At 40.7% G+C, this 12,818-nt stretch overlaps 1 long non-coding RNA gene across 1 annotated transcript in view; it reads right to left on the reverse strand.

Moving 5' to 3' along the window:
* Nucleotides 1-2,081: 2,081 nt before the first annotated feature.
* The window catches only part of LOC120884317 (uncharacterized), a 67,770-nt gene continuing 57,033 nt past the window's right edge, over nucleotides 2,082-12,818 (reverse strand). The window contains exons 2-3 of the long non-coding RNA XR_005726714.2: nucleotides 3,034-3,193; nucleotides 2,082-2,795 (exon numbers count right to left, since the gene is read on the reverse strand). This is a non-coding gene — a long non-coding RNA (uncharacterized LOC120884317). The remainder of the gene's footprint in view (nucleotides 2,796-3,033; nucleotides 3,194-12,818) is intronic.

Genomic DNA, 12,818 nt, shown 5'->3' on the forward strand with positions numbered 1-12,818 from the left:
ATTCAGCTGTTCCTGAAACCATCTGTAACCCTGGACTCTTTAATTATATAAGCCAATTTTTTTTCTCTTGCTTAAGCAAGTTTTTATTAAGTATTCTTTTACTTCAAAACAAAACCCAAAACCATGAATACCCCACTATGTACCTTGATTTTAGGTTTGAAAAACACTCAATGAAGGTGAAAGTGATGGGACAATGATTGCCTGTTTTCATATCCCCTAGGGTATCTAGCATCTTGGGTACATGATAGCTTCCCAAGAAAGCATATGTGTGTTTCACTAATTGAATGAATGTACACAGACAGAAAGTTAAGAATATCTGGGAACCCTGGATTTTAAAGCAATGATCACTGAAATTAGGATCTCTAGGGTAAATATACAACTGCTGAGCAATCAAAGGAATAGAACTCACTAAATACTGAGTCAAAGGTTAAAATTCCTGGAGCAAGATGGCGCTCACTGACTGAGCTCTTGGTCAGGTCCCCTGTTTCCCTGAAACAGGGAACAACTAAACATGAGGAAAGTCCCCTTCTCACTGACTCCCATTTGAGATGCACTGATGGAACAGGAAACAATCAGATTCAGAGCTTCTGAGTGTCTCCCATCACAGAAGGTTGTGCAGGTGTAGACTGAAGGGGCAGCCTCCATTTATAGAAGAAGCTCATGAAGGTCCATGGCAGCCTCCGACTGACATGAGCAAATCAGACATCCTGGAAACTGTGAAAACTCTTTTCAGATCTAGAAGACCCAGAACTCCAAGAACAAAGCATCTTCATAAGACCCCCAAAGTAAGGAAGAACTGGGATCTGAGCAGGAAGGGCTTCACAAAATGGTTTTGTTCTCATCCACTGTGGCTGGTGTTTTCCCTCTCAGCACCTTACTCCTGGAGACCAGGCCTCTTGCACATCTTATTGGCCAGAGACTACTTTTTATAAAAGATTTGGGAATTAGTGTGAGTAAAGGAACACTAAGAATAGAAAACCAAAGAAAAAGAGAGATGTGTGGAATGAGGCCAGTGGTGAAATTTCCCAGGCACTGACAAGTCAATCCCAAAACCTCCTTGCTATTATTTAGGTGTGAGGGGACAGGCTCATGTGTGAGATGATGCAGGAAAGTTTTAACAGGTGAAATAACTGGGTTATGAGAATCTTCATCTAATCAGTGTTTTAATCCCCTAATAGGAATTAACTGGTGAATGTAGGCAAGTAGGGTGTGGCTAGAGGAAGTGGGGCATTGAGGCGTGCCTCTGGGGTACACATTTAGTCCCTGAAGAGTCTCTCCCTCTGCTTTCTGCGTGCCATGTTTCCAGCTGCTTTTCTTAGCCAAACATTTCCACCATGATGTTCTAACTCACCTGGCATCCCAAGGAATGGATCTGGTTGTCTATGAACTGAGACCTCTGGAACTGTGAGCCCCAAAATAAACTTCCCCTCCTTTAACATTGTTCTTCTTCAATATTTTCAGTCACAGAGGCATAAAAGCTGACTAAAACATTTCTTTTTTTTTGAACAAAGTATGAGATTCCACTGCCACAGTTGTATTCTTTCAATCTTCTGGATTTTTATCATTAAAATACAAATCTCTTTGAAGACAAACTAGTTGAGACATTAACATTAACTTTAGTCATTTGGTTCTCTGTGTGAAAGCTCTGTGACTACAGAGGAAAATGTGAAAACTTAAGAATGCAGACACACCAAGAAAATGAGGAAATGAGACTCCACTGAGAGGGACTTACATTTGGACAAGTGGTACATGGAGGGGCAGATCATAGACTTGGGTCAAAAAGACCTGGATTCCAGTCTTGATTCCCCCACCTACTGTTATCCTGGCTAATTCCTTAACATCTTGGAAATTCACCCATTTTCTCCATGAAGTGAGAATAAATACCTACATCCATGACCTTGAGCATTGAATGCTCTCTGTCTTGAATATGCACATGCTCCTTGCCATTCACCTGGCTAACTCCTGTTACTACAGGACTGGGATTTCTGGGAAGCTGAGGTAGCACAAGACCCTCTCCCCTGACACACACACTTCAAACCTCAATTCTTACACAACAAGTCAGAAAGATTTCAGACAAGTCGCTCAGTAACAGGCATGAGTTTATTTGAAGGGATAGAAAAGAGGAAAGAGGGACATTCTCAAAGTAGAGAGTGGGGCCTTCTCACGAAGAGAGGGACAGCACGCCTCTCTTGCTTTCCAGTTTTATCAGGGGTCCCAGAGAAGTTTCCAGAGTGTCTTCCCAGGTCCCCTTCTTGAGTTTTGACTGACAGCAGAGTGACATCAGACTTTCAAGTCCTGACTGCCATGATAATTCTAGGTCCCTTTGGCCCATGTTGACTGGTTTTAATTGGAACCTGTTCTTACAGAATTTGTGGTTGGAGGCACTTATCTTTATCTCCCTGAGTTCTGGGATCTGGTCTGTGTAAGGGTCACAAAAATTCACCCCCTACCTTTAGAATAAATCATGTTCTTTCTATCAGCATTTCGGGGCCTGCATTTCACCTGAAGATAACAGGTAGTTTGCTGAGGAATGTGACATATCCTATCATCTTAAGCCAGTCAGAGCTGCAGGTAAATTGGGAATCAGCACCCATTTTATAGAATGCTTCCCTTAACTTTATGCTCCCACTGTTCATGTCTGTATGTCCCCTACCACCATGAAGCTATCTCCATGTCACTTCCTTCAAACGACTGGATTGGGGAGGTTCCCCTCATCTGGGTCCCAAAGAATCCACCTTCATAGAGCAGAAGCTGCATCAATTGTCCCTCTTCATGTTCTGTGCTGGGACTTCTTCCTGTCTCCACCAAAGTAAGAGAGCTTTAAGATACGTTAGTAAGCACCCTGTGCGGAAGAAATTTTCTCTTGCCTATTTTTGCCTATATTTCCATCTATTCCTTCTGCTCCTTCTACTTTAGTGTGCATTATAATAAACAAAGTTATTGGGTGTGGGGGAAGCACTCAGGATATCATGCAGTGCTTTCTCAGTGCTTTGAAACCTTGAAAAAACAAAGAGAGACCTGAAGGGCTCTCACCTGGCAGAGACAGCAACAGCTGGGTGTCAGTGGGCCAAGGCAGAGCAAGGACACTCAGCAGGAGGCTCTCCATAGACCATGCAGGGAAGAGCGCAGACAGGGCTGAGAGGGAGAGGGGGCAGCCACATCACTTCTGTTTTTCTCAAACCAGCCTCCTCACCTGGAAGGGAAGTTTGAAAGGACATAAGATGGAATTGAGATGCTGTTATTAGGTAAGTTGAATGTAAGGTCAAAAGCATGGCATGGGGGTAGAAGCAGTCACTTTACAACGATTAAGGCTGCAAACCAGGAGGTAATGCAATCGTGAACCATTAGGAATCAAGGAACCAGGCAGCAACATTTGTAAAGTAAAACCACAGGAAGTGGAAGAGAACCTGACCAAAAATGTAAAAGTAATAAAAGGTTTTAATGTTCCTTTTTAGCTCTCCAACAGATAAAGCATATGAAAATAAGGAAGGAGATAAAGTGTGTAAACAATGTAATAAAAATTATGTTTTCCTAGGTTGCTATGGTGCATTTACAAAAATTACCGTCTTTGTAGGCATAGATTCCAAGAAGCTGTTATAATACAAACCACATTCTGAGACTGCAATATAATAAGACAATAAATAAGTAGCAAACAGAAGCACAGAAAAGCCAAGCACTTGAAAAAGGGGGAAAAAAACATCTTTCCTACTTAGCTATTGGGTCAAAAATAATAGATACATTGCAATCGTTAAATATCTAAAAATTAAAACAATAACATTGCATGTTAGAACTGGAATACATCAAAATTATGCCCAGAGGAAAATTCTTATCCTCAGACATTTATATTACTAACCACAAGAGCATTCAAAATAGAAAATTAAAAAAGGGAAACAATTTAAGAGAAACGTTCAAGGAAACTATAAACTCAAAAAATAATGAATCAGTAATGAACAAATAATAGAATAAACTAATTTTAGAGCAGATATTTTTGTAGCAAAAAAAAATCAATACAACCAATAGAACATTAGTCAGCTAATCAAGAATAAGAGAGAAAGCATAAAATTGTAAAATTAGGAATAATTGTAAATCAGGAATAAAGGGAAATAACAAATGCATGGAAATCCTAAGACACAAAAGAAAACACATTGCCCGACAATGTTAGTAGACTTGAAAATATGAATAAAACGTATGGTTTTCAAAGGAAAAATATAAAATAACAAAACTGAAAAAATAAGAGAGAAGAAATCATGGCGGAAAATGTGATATCAAAAGCTACCCTCTCTACATCTCCCATCCACCCAAAATACCAGGGCTAGGTGATTTTACAAATGAATTCCAGCATATATTTGAGAGGAAGATAATCCTAATATTTTTAAAAAAAAATATGGCCCCAAAGAAGACCTAAAGAAAGAGACAAATTCCCCTATCACTAGACAAATGAAGTCACTGGCTTACATTTTAAAAAGAGCACCTGGGACAGGAGACAGTGTTTTTGCCACAATCAGAAAATACAGTGTCCTACTCTCATGCCTGCAATTGTGGTCTTCTTCTGTAACGGTCCTTGTCCAATGCCAATTCAGTAATGAGGACTTGGTGTTGAGAAAAAGGAAAAAGGTGGTTTATTGCTTTGCTAGCAGAGCAGAAACACAGGGGACTTCTGTCTCAAAGGCTGTGATTCTGCCCATCAGCAGGAACAGGGGGCTTTTAAAGAGGTGACCATGTGTTCCCTGTCTGGGTTGTAATTCACTTGTTAATTTGGGAGAGTCGTTTCTGAGATCTTTTAGTACCATCTCCAAAGTCTGGGTTACTTCTTTCCACTGGTAGGTTTGTACTCAGGGACAGATAACTCTTCCTAGGATGGAGAAGAAAGGCAATCTTCCTTCCCCTGAGATTAAGGAGGCGGGGGTGGAGATTAGGGAGAAGCAGGGAGAGAGGATGAGAAAGAATCGTGTCCTTTTTAAAAATAAGTTGCAATGGCAGAGCAGCAATGGCTATACTCAAAGCATAAAGTGGACCACTGTTATAGCTGGGTCATTAAAGCCAAGCTTAAGACACTTTAGAAAATTGAAACCTTGAAGGGTGTGTTCCTGACCACAGCGCACAATGGAATTAAATTAGAAAAACACACACATACACGCACATATATTATATATGCACATATACACATATATACATACATATTACATATTATAAATTAAATAATGCATTTCTAATAACTCTTCGGCCCAAAAAGAAATCACAGGAACAATTAGAAATATTTAAAAGTAAAATAAAAATAAGATGTAACACCAATATTAATGGGATACAGCTAAAGAAGTTATTATTTGGAAATTTATAGTTTCCAATGTTCAAATTAGAAATGAAAAAAAGCTACAAAAAGAATAATCTAAGTTCCCACCATAAAAAGCTAGAAAATAATAAGCAAACTAAGCTAGATGCTGAAGCAAGTAAAAGGAAAGATACAATAAAAATAAAAATAGAAACCATTAAAAAATAGATAACATATAATAGAGGAAATCAACAAAACTGAGTTGGTTTAGAAAATATTCATAAATTTTAAAACCCCTAGTAAGACCTAACAAAGAAAAAAAGAAAAAGTTTACAATACCAGAAATGCAAGTAGGAAAATCAATATAGGTCTTATAAACTTTTAAAAATAAGAGAATATTATGAATAAATATGTCAATATATTGAGCAAGTTAGAAAAAAACAAATGAATTCCTTTGAATACATAACATGGCACAACTGACAAGAGTTAATATAAAATATGAATAGCCCTATAACTATTCTCATTTAATTTGTAATAAAAAATTTTCCTACAAAGAAAACTCAAAGGATAGATGATTTCACTAGTGATTTAAAAAAGACATATCATTTGATTGCCTTAATAGAAACAGAAAATTATCTGACAAGATTCAATATCCATTCATAATTTTAAAACTAGGAACAGAAGGAACTTATGAAATTAATATATGAAAAACAAGGCAAAGTTGTCCAGTGTTCAACACCAGACTCCCAGGAGTCCTAGCCTATGCAATAAGGAATGAAGATAGATGTTCATAAAAATTGAAAAGGAATAAGTAAAATGTTTATGTACAGTTGACATGACTGAAATTTTCATGAAAAATAAATGAATTTAGCAAGATCATAGCAGAAAAGTTCAATGCACAAAACAGTAAATATTGGAAAATGAAACAAAAATGTCAACTATAATACAGTCAGTAAACATAATTTAATAATAAATTTAATATAAGGTGGGCAATACTACTGTCATTTTAATGGCTCCATTATTTTAGTAAAAATAATGGGATCCAGAAGCTGCAGAGGCCAAGGGGTAGAACTTAACTGTCAGAGCCAAGGTTGGTGTAGTTAATGGCCTGGGAAACTGAGATGTCATGGCTATCAGAATGTTTTGACTCCCCTGGACTTTGGCAGTGGCTAACTGATCACAGCATCTTCAGGAATAAGTTGACAGCCTACTAAAAAAAACCATTCCATCTATAAACTGGATATACTCTAAATCTGGCAAGAATAAGCTTGGTGAATTGCTCTCCTCCTTGAAAGCAAGATTGGGCCTCTCTTGGAAGGTCCCCATTAATGTAAATATTTGCACAAGTCTTAACCCAGAAGGACTTGTGGTCATTTACTAGGTTTGCTTTGCCCTGGCAGGAAAACAGGTGGAACTTTCAGGATTAGTAGTCATGAGCCCTTCATTGAAGTTAGTAACGCAACCCTGTTGACACAGCATTTAATACTGAGGCATGTGGAGACCTGGTGACAAGTAGGTGGGGCCTGGGAATATCTCAAAGTATGTCCAGTGGACCTACAAACACCCTGTGGTTACTTCCCCATTTCCAGCACAGCACACTCAGCAACTGGCAGAAGCCCCACACTGACCTCCTGAACTACAGAGGGGTGACTATCACGGTCAAGGGAGGTAAGTGGAGCTTCTGGAACTTCCTTGCTCTGCCCAAATAATTATTCCAAAAGAAACCTTGCACCCTACCAGGAGTCACAGAGACCTCAATACAAGAGTGCTAATCCCTTTATCATTCTCACTTAACTCCTTTGTTTGGCCTATAAAGCAAACAACTGGATCTCAGAAAATGAAAATGGATTATTTTTAAAAAACTTGATCAGGTGGTGCTCCAAATATAGTATGCTTTTAATGGAGCAAATCAGTGCAGCCCTTGGCAACTGCAGGCAATTATTGATTTGGCAATGTTCTCTCTTGCCCTCCCTCTTGCCTTCAGAGGTCATTTGCTCTCATGTTAGGGACAACAATACACCTATCCTCTCTTTCCTCAAGGCTATTTTAACTCTTGTTTTCTGTCACAATCTTGCCATAGGGACTTAATCATCTTACCATTCTATAAAACACTGCACAGATCCACTATACAAGTGACAAATCATGCTGATTGGACCTGGTAGAGAGGAAGAGGAAAACATCTATTACTCATTTGCTAGTGGATAAGAAATGATGGTGGAAAAGCTCAGGAACCAGCACACTTTCTAGGGACCTAATGGTCTGAGATTTTGTTGGGATATTCCCTCCAATAAAAATTGTTTCTGCTCCTTGCTTTGCCTACCAGGGAAGAAGAGATCCAATGCTTGATAAGCCTCTTGGATTTTGAAGGCAATTATATATGACATTTGAGTTGCTGCACTGAACTATTTATTAAGTAACCCACATGACCCCAGTTTGACAGAACAAATGAAGGCTTTTTAGCAAGTCCAGTGAAGTTCAAGTTATTCTGTCACTTAGATCATGTACCCCAGCAAATACAGTGCTACTTGGAGCAACTGAGACAAATAGGGACACTAAATAAAGGCTATGATATTCTCCCAGAGGATCATAACATAAGATCCGGGGGGTTGGTAGCAAAGCCCATGAGCACTCCATGCAATTAACTGTTCGGCTTCTTCACAGACAACTTTTAAGCTTATGGCCCCAGAGAGATGGAGTACCTACCTGTGAAACAACAAATAACCAGAAATGAGCTGCTCTTCATGAAATTGGTGGCACCTGATCCAGGCTTGTGAAGTGCTCCATCATGTAGTAAAATGGTATATAGACAAGATCTATATTTAGCAGGTCCTATGGATGCAAGTCAATCACAGGAGCAAATAATTGAGATGCTTGTGTCACCTCCCCTCAGCTCAAAGCTTCAGGATTATGGAAAATTATTATGACCAGTTGATAAAGAATAAAAACTTAGTTCTGGTTTGCAGATGGGACTGCACAATATACTAGCACAAACAGACGATGGGCTACTGCAGAATTTCACCCCAACCAGAACTATCCCCGAAGATAGTAATGAAGGAAGACCAAGAGGTACTCAGGCCATCGAGAAGAACTTTATATTATCTATTTTGTCTGTAAAAGATTGCTAGAAATTCCAGCCTACAGTGATTCATAGACAGTGGATGATGGTTTGGCGATGGGATCAGAGTTTAGAAAGCAAAAGAGTGGATGGGGGTCAGGGAATGGGCACGCATGGACAGCTCAATGTGGAGCCCAAATTGTGAATGCCTGCATCCTATCAGACTCACTCAGAGGCCATTGTTACAATGAAGTGGACAAATAAAATCTGTTGATGTCAGTCGACCTCTTTCCACAGCCACTTCAGGGCTTGTGCAAGAGGCACGGTCACAGGAATGGAGGCTGCACGGGAGATCACAAAGGAGCTCCCTGCAACCAGCCTCATTTGTCTCCCACCTTGCCTGTGACCTGCCCACAGCAGAGATCAATGTGAAAGCCTCATGTGGTGCCGTTTCCTGGACAACAGTTGAGTCGCATGGGGGCAGACTGAGGGCAGTGGACCCCTTCCATTGAAAAGGGCAACAATTTGTCCTGACTGAAGCAGACCCTTCTACTGCACAGGGACAAGCCTACGCTGCCCACAGCTGTCTGTGAATGTACAAAAGGCTTATTCACTCTCTTCTTGTCCCTCATGACACTGCTTCTGACCAAATAACTCATTTTCACAGCCAAAGAAATACGATGGTGGTGTGTGCTCGTGGAATTGCATCTCGTCTTACAACATCCCCCAATCCCTCAAAGCACACAGATTGATGGACTCAGAGAAGGACCTGTTGAAGATTCGATGTGGAGCCAATTCAGAAACAGTCTCTTGCAAAGTTAGGGGCTATCCTAAAGGATGCTGTTGAACCCATATCCAAAAAATGATACCATTTCCCCCAAACTAGTGTCCATGGGTCTGGGTACTAGATGGGGAAATGGGCAGAGCCTCTGTCTTTATTACTCACAATAATCCACTTAAAGTATTTATACTCCCTGTCTGTGTACTTTGGGGCTCTATTAGTAATAAAGTCTTAGATGCCAGGAGAAAAATCTTGCCACTGGACAACAGAACAACATTTTTTTCTGACTAAAGTCAAAATTGAGATTGGTGGTGTTGGCCTCTGCATGCTAGTAGTCCAATAGGCAAAGAAGTGAATTACTCTTTTGCCTGAGATGATTAGTCCCAACTCTCCAGGGGAAGTTGGGTGGCTGCTGGGAATGTACATATCTACCACAGAAACTTCTACTCAATAAATACAGGCCTTGAGAGCTGGTGAGGACTTAGATTATTTAAGTCAATAATGTCGACCAGTTATTATTAAGCAAACTCAGGAGTGTCATAGAATATGTCTAGATAATAGGACCGATGTTCCCTTTCCTATAATTAACACAAGAGAACCCTGTGGTTTGGGGTGTAACTTGCAGCCAATACAAAATAAACATGTATTTTTTTAACTTGATTCAATCAAGAAACTACTTATTTTCCTACATAACTCAAAAAACCTTTGATTGCAAGTTAAACATGTGGATATGTCACAGGAAATGATATAGCTTGCCAGCTGGGAGTATGAAAATTGGTTGGTCAATAAAAAACAATTAAAATGATTTCATAAAAAGAAAGCAATATTTCAAAGAACATGGTCCCCGGCCAAGGAATATATGCCCAAGTGAGTCTATGTTTCCTGAGGCTTTACCACATATTAGCTCAAGAGTTTCCCAGCAGCTAGAGAGCTCCCAAATCAAATTGAGAGAGGCTTCCCCAGGCAGAAGCTCCCCTTCAGCCCAGGAGTACAGGGAAAGGCTGGAGCCCAGGGGTTGCAGGAGTGTTCCCGGCTGTACCAGAGCCTGAACAGATGACCACCGTGGTCCATTCCAGGCCTGCTGGTGTCAGTACTTTCTTGGGGTCCTCTCCTCCCCTCTTACACAACTGCCCACAAAGTGTTCTAACCACTAATAAGAAGCAGCCTGTGCTATGCCAAAAAGGCAGTAGGTCGTGGTCAGGAAGTCTAAGAAACACTTTGACTTCAGAAAAGCTTCTAGAAAGACCTTTCCTTATCCCAAACAAAATGTCCTATTCCTCTGTTTTCTTTACCATGGGCTTATTACATCTGAATGGCAGTCTCTGGAAAACCATAATAGTCATTTTAATCACATGCAAGACATAGGGGACTCACCAGCAGCTCATTTATATGTAAAAATGACCCATAAAGTAGATACTGTTATCGCTATTCTCCCTATTTCACAGATGAGCAAACAGCAACTTTGGGAAAATTGATTCATGCAACGCTACATAGCTAATTAGTAACCACACTCACTGAAACTTCACCCAGCCTAAGGGAATCAAAAGCCACACCAGTGTACCCTAAAACTGCACTCCAGCTGCATTTGCAGGGTTCTACCTCTGCACAATAGTGTAGGTCACTATAAATTAGCACCTATGAAACTAGGCACTGAATAAGGTGCTACATAGATAAAGTCCATTTGATTCCCACTACCATCCAACAAGATAAATATGGTTATTTCCATTTTACAGAAGAGAAAACCAAGGCATGGGGGGCTTAAGTGCTTTCCCAACATAGGATAGTTCTCAGAGGCAGAAGCAGGATTCTCACCAGATGTGGCCAACTCCCTGATTTCCTTAACCTTCACCAAATTACCCTGAGCTATTTGTCACTCTAGGACATGTGAAGGTTACTTACAGTGCAGTAATTCATGCATCAAGGAATGAAATATTCCCCAAGAAAATTAGGCAGTTGCAGACGACAGTCACTACAGAAGAAATACTGCTGCAAACTCGGTGCAATCCTGTGCTTTTGATAATTCTCTTAAGGGAAGACACATTGTGTTAGTTTATCATTTTAAATAAATTCTCAACGAGCTATTTACCTGTCAGTCTGCGTCTGTGGGAATTGTTTTCGTAACATCAGATAAATGAGCAATTAGAGAGTTTAAAAGCCTCTAAAATGTGGTGGTGCTTGTAAACCTGAATTCCCAGGGATGGTAAATGTCACATCAAATGTCTTTGGTACACACTTCCTGTCTACCCTTCATTTCCACAACTGTATCCTGGCACTCTTTACCCTAATCTGAGGATCTTCCCCTGCCCTCCCCCCCGGCAGGATACAATGGGAAAACCAGGGACCTAGAGCATAAGATTCTAGACCCAGCTGTCCTTAGGTGACCTTGACCGAGTTCATATTTTTCTCAGTTATTTTGCTAATAAAATGAGAAGGTTAAAACGAGATCATTTTTGAGAGCACTTCAACTTCTAACATTTTATGGCTTTACAAATCTTTACTTTAACTATGTGTAGCTTTGTTCTTTAAAATTTCCTACTCAGGATCCTAAACCAAGACAAGTTTAGCCCTCAGTAAATATTAGTTACCATCATCATTGTCATCCTTGATGAAGTAGGTAAGCCTATGTAACCAAAACCCAGCAAAACCAGCAGGATCTAAACTTCTGTCATTAGAGGCTCATTTCTCTGCTTTTCAGGGGGTTTAAACATATTTCAAACAAGAGGAGTGCTTTAAGACAATGGGTTATTTTTTATATGAAATCCATTATTGAACATCTGTATGTAAATCACAGAAGTGAATTTTTGTGACTGAACCAGGAGATGGGGTAGGCAAGTGGGCAGGAAAATCTAAGTGCCTCCACTTCACATCTCCTTGCTGCTCACGTGGGCCCCAAGAGGCTGCCTCTAAAATCCAGGATTCCTTAGAAGACCATTTAAAACTTGTTAATTTAAGCCAAAACCAGCTCAAACTCTTGAAGGACTGAAGAGCCAGCAGGGATCAAGATGAGTGTTTGGGAATGGAGAAGGGAGGGGTGGGTGCAGGCGAGGCCCCTCCAGGAGGAAGAGAAAAGAAAGAAACCAACCTTCATGGGGGGATCATCTATCCACAGGGTATTTTGCTAGACTCTTTAAATGTGCAATAAGAGGAAAGTATTTAAATCATACCCATCCGAAGACACCTGATAGCCAGGCCTTAGCTTTCTGAAGCATCTCCTTGTGCACCACATCCATCCTCCTTCTCTGCATAGGATGCTGCCCCCAAAGGCTCTCTGCTCTCTCCTGTCTCAGTCTCCATGAGGACCACAGCCCTGGCCTTCTAATGACTCCTCCACTCCATTTATAATGTATCCTCAAACTAACCACCCAAATCACCCTTCCCCAAGTTGGATCACGTCTCTACTCCACCCAGAAACTGCAATGGCTTCCCATTTGGCTCAGAGTAAAACACAATGCCTTTCACAGGCCTCTGGGACCACAGGGTCTGAGCCCTATGCTCACACACTATTGTGCCCCCTCATTCTCTTCTTGACTCCACCCAGCCAGCTTTCTGCTGGGGTACCCCAAGCTTACTGCCACCTCAGTGCCGTTGTATGTTGGCCCCCACTGCCTGGGTGCTTCTCCTGGTTATCCTACTCTTGCTTCCTCAACTCTTCACTCCAGTGTCTCCTTCTCAAGGAGGCCTCCTCTGACTCCCCTGTTTAAGGTCCCTCCCAC

The sequence above is a fragment of the Ictidomys tridecemlineatus genome, chromosome 3, assembly GCF_052094955.1.
Source record: "Ictidomys tridecemlineatus isolate mIctTri1 chromosome 3, mIctTri1.hap1, whole genome shotgun sequence".
NCBI classification, from domain to species: domain Eukaryota; kingdom Metazoa; phylum Chordata; class Mammalia; order Rodentia; family Sciuridae; genus Ictidomys; species Ictidomys tridecemlineatus.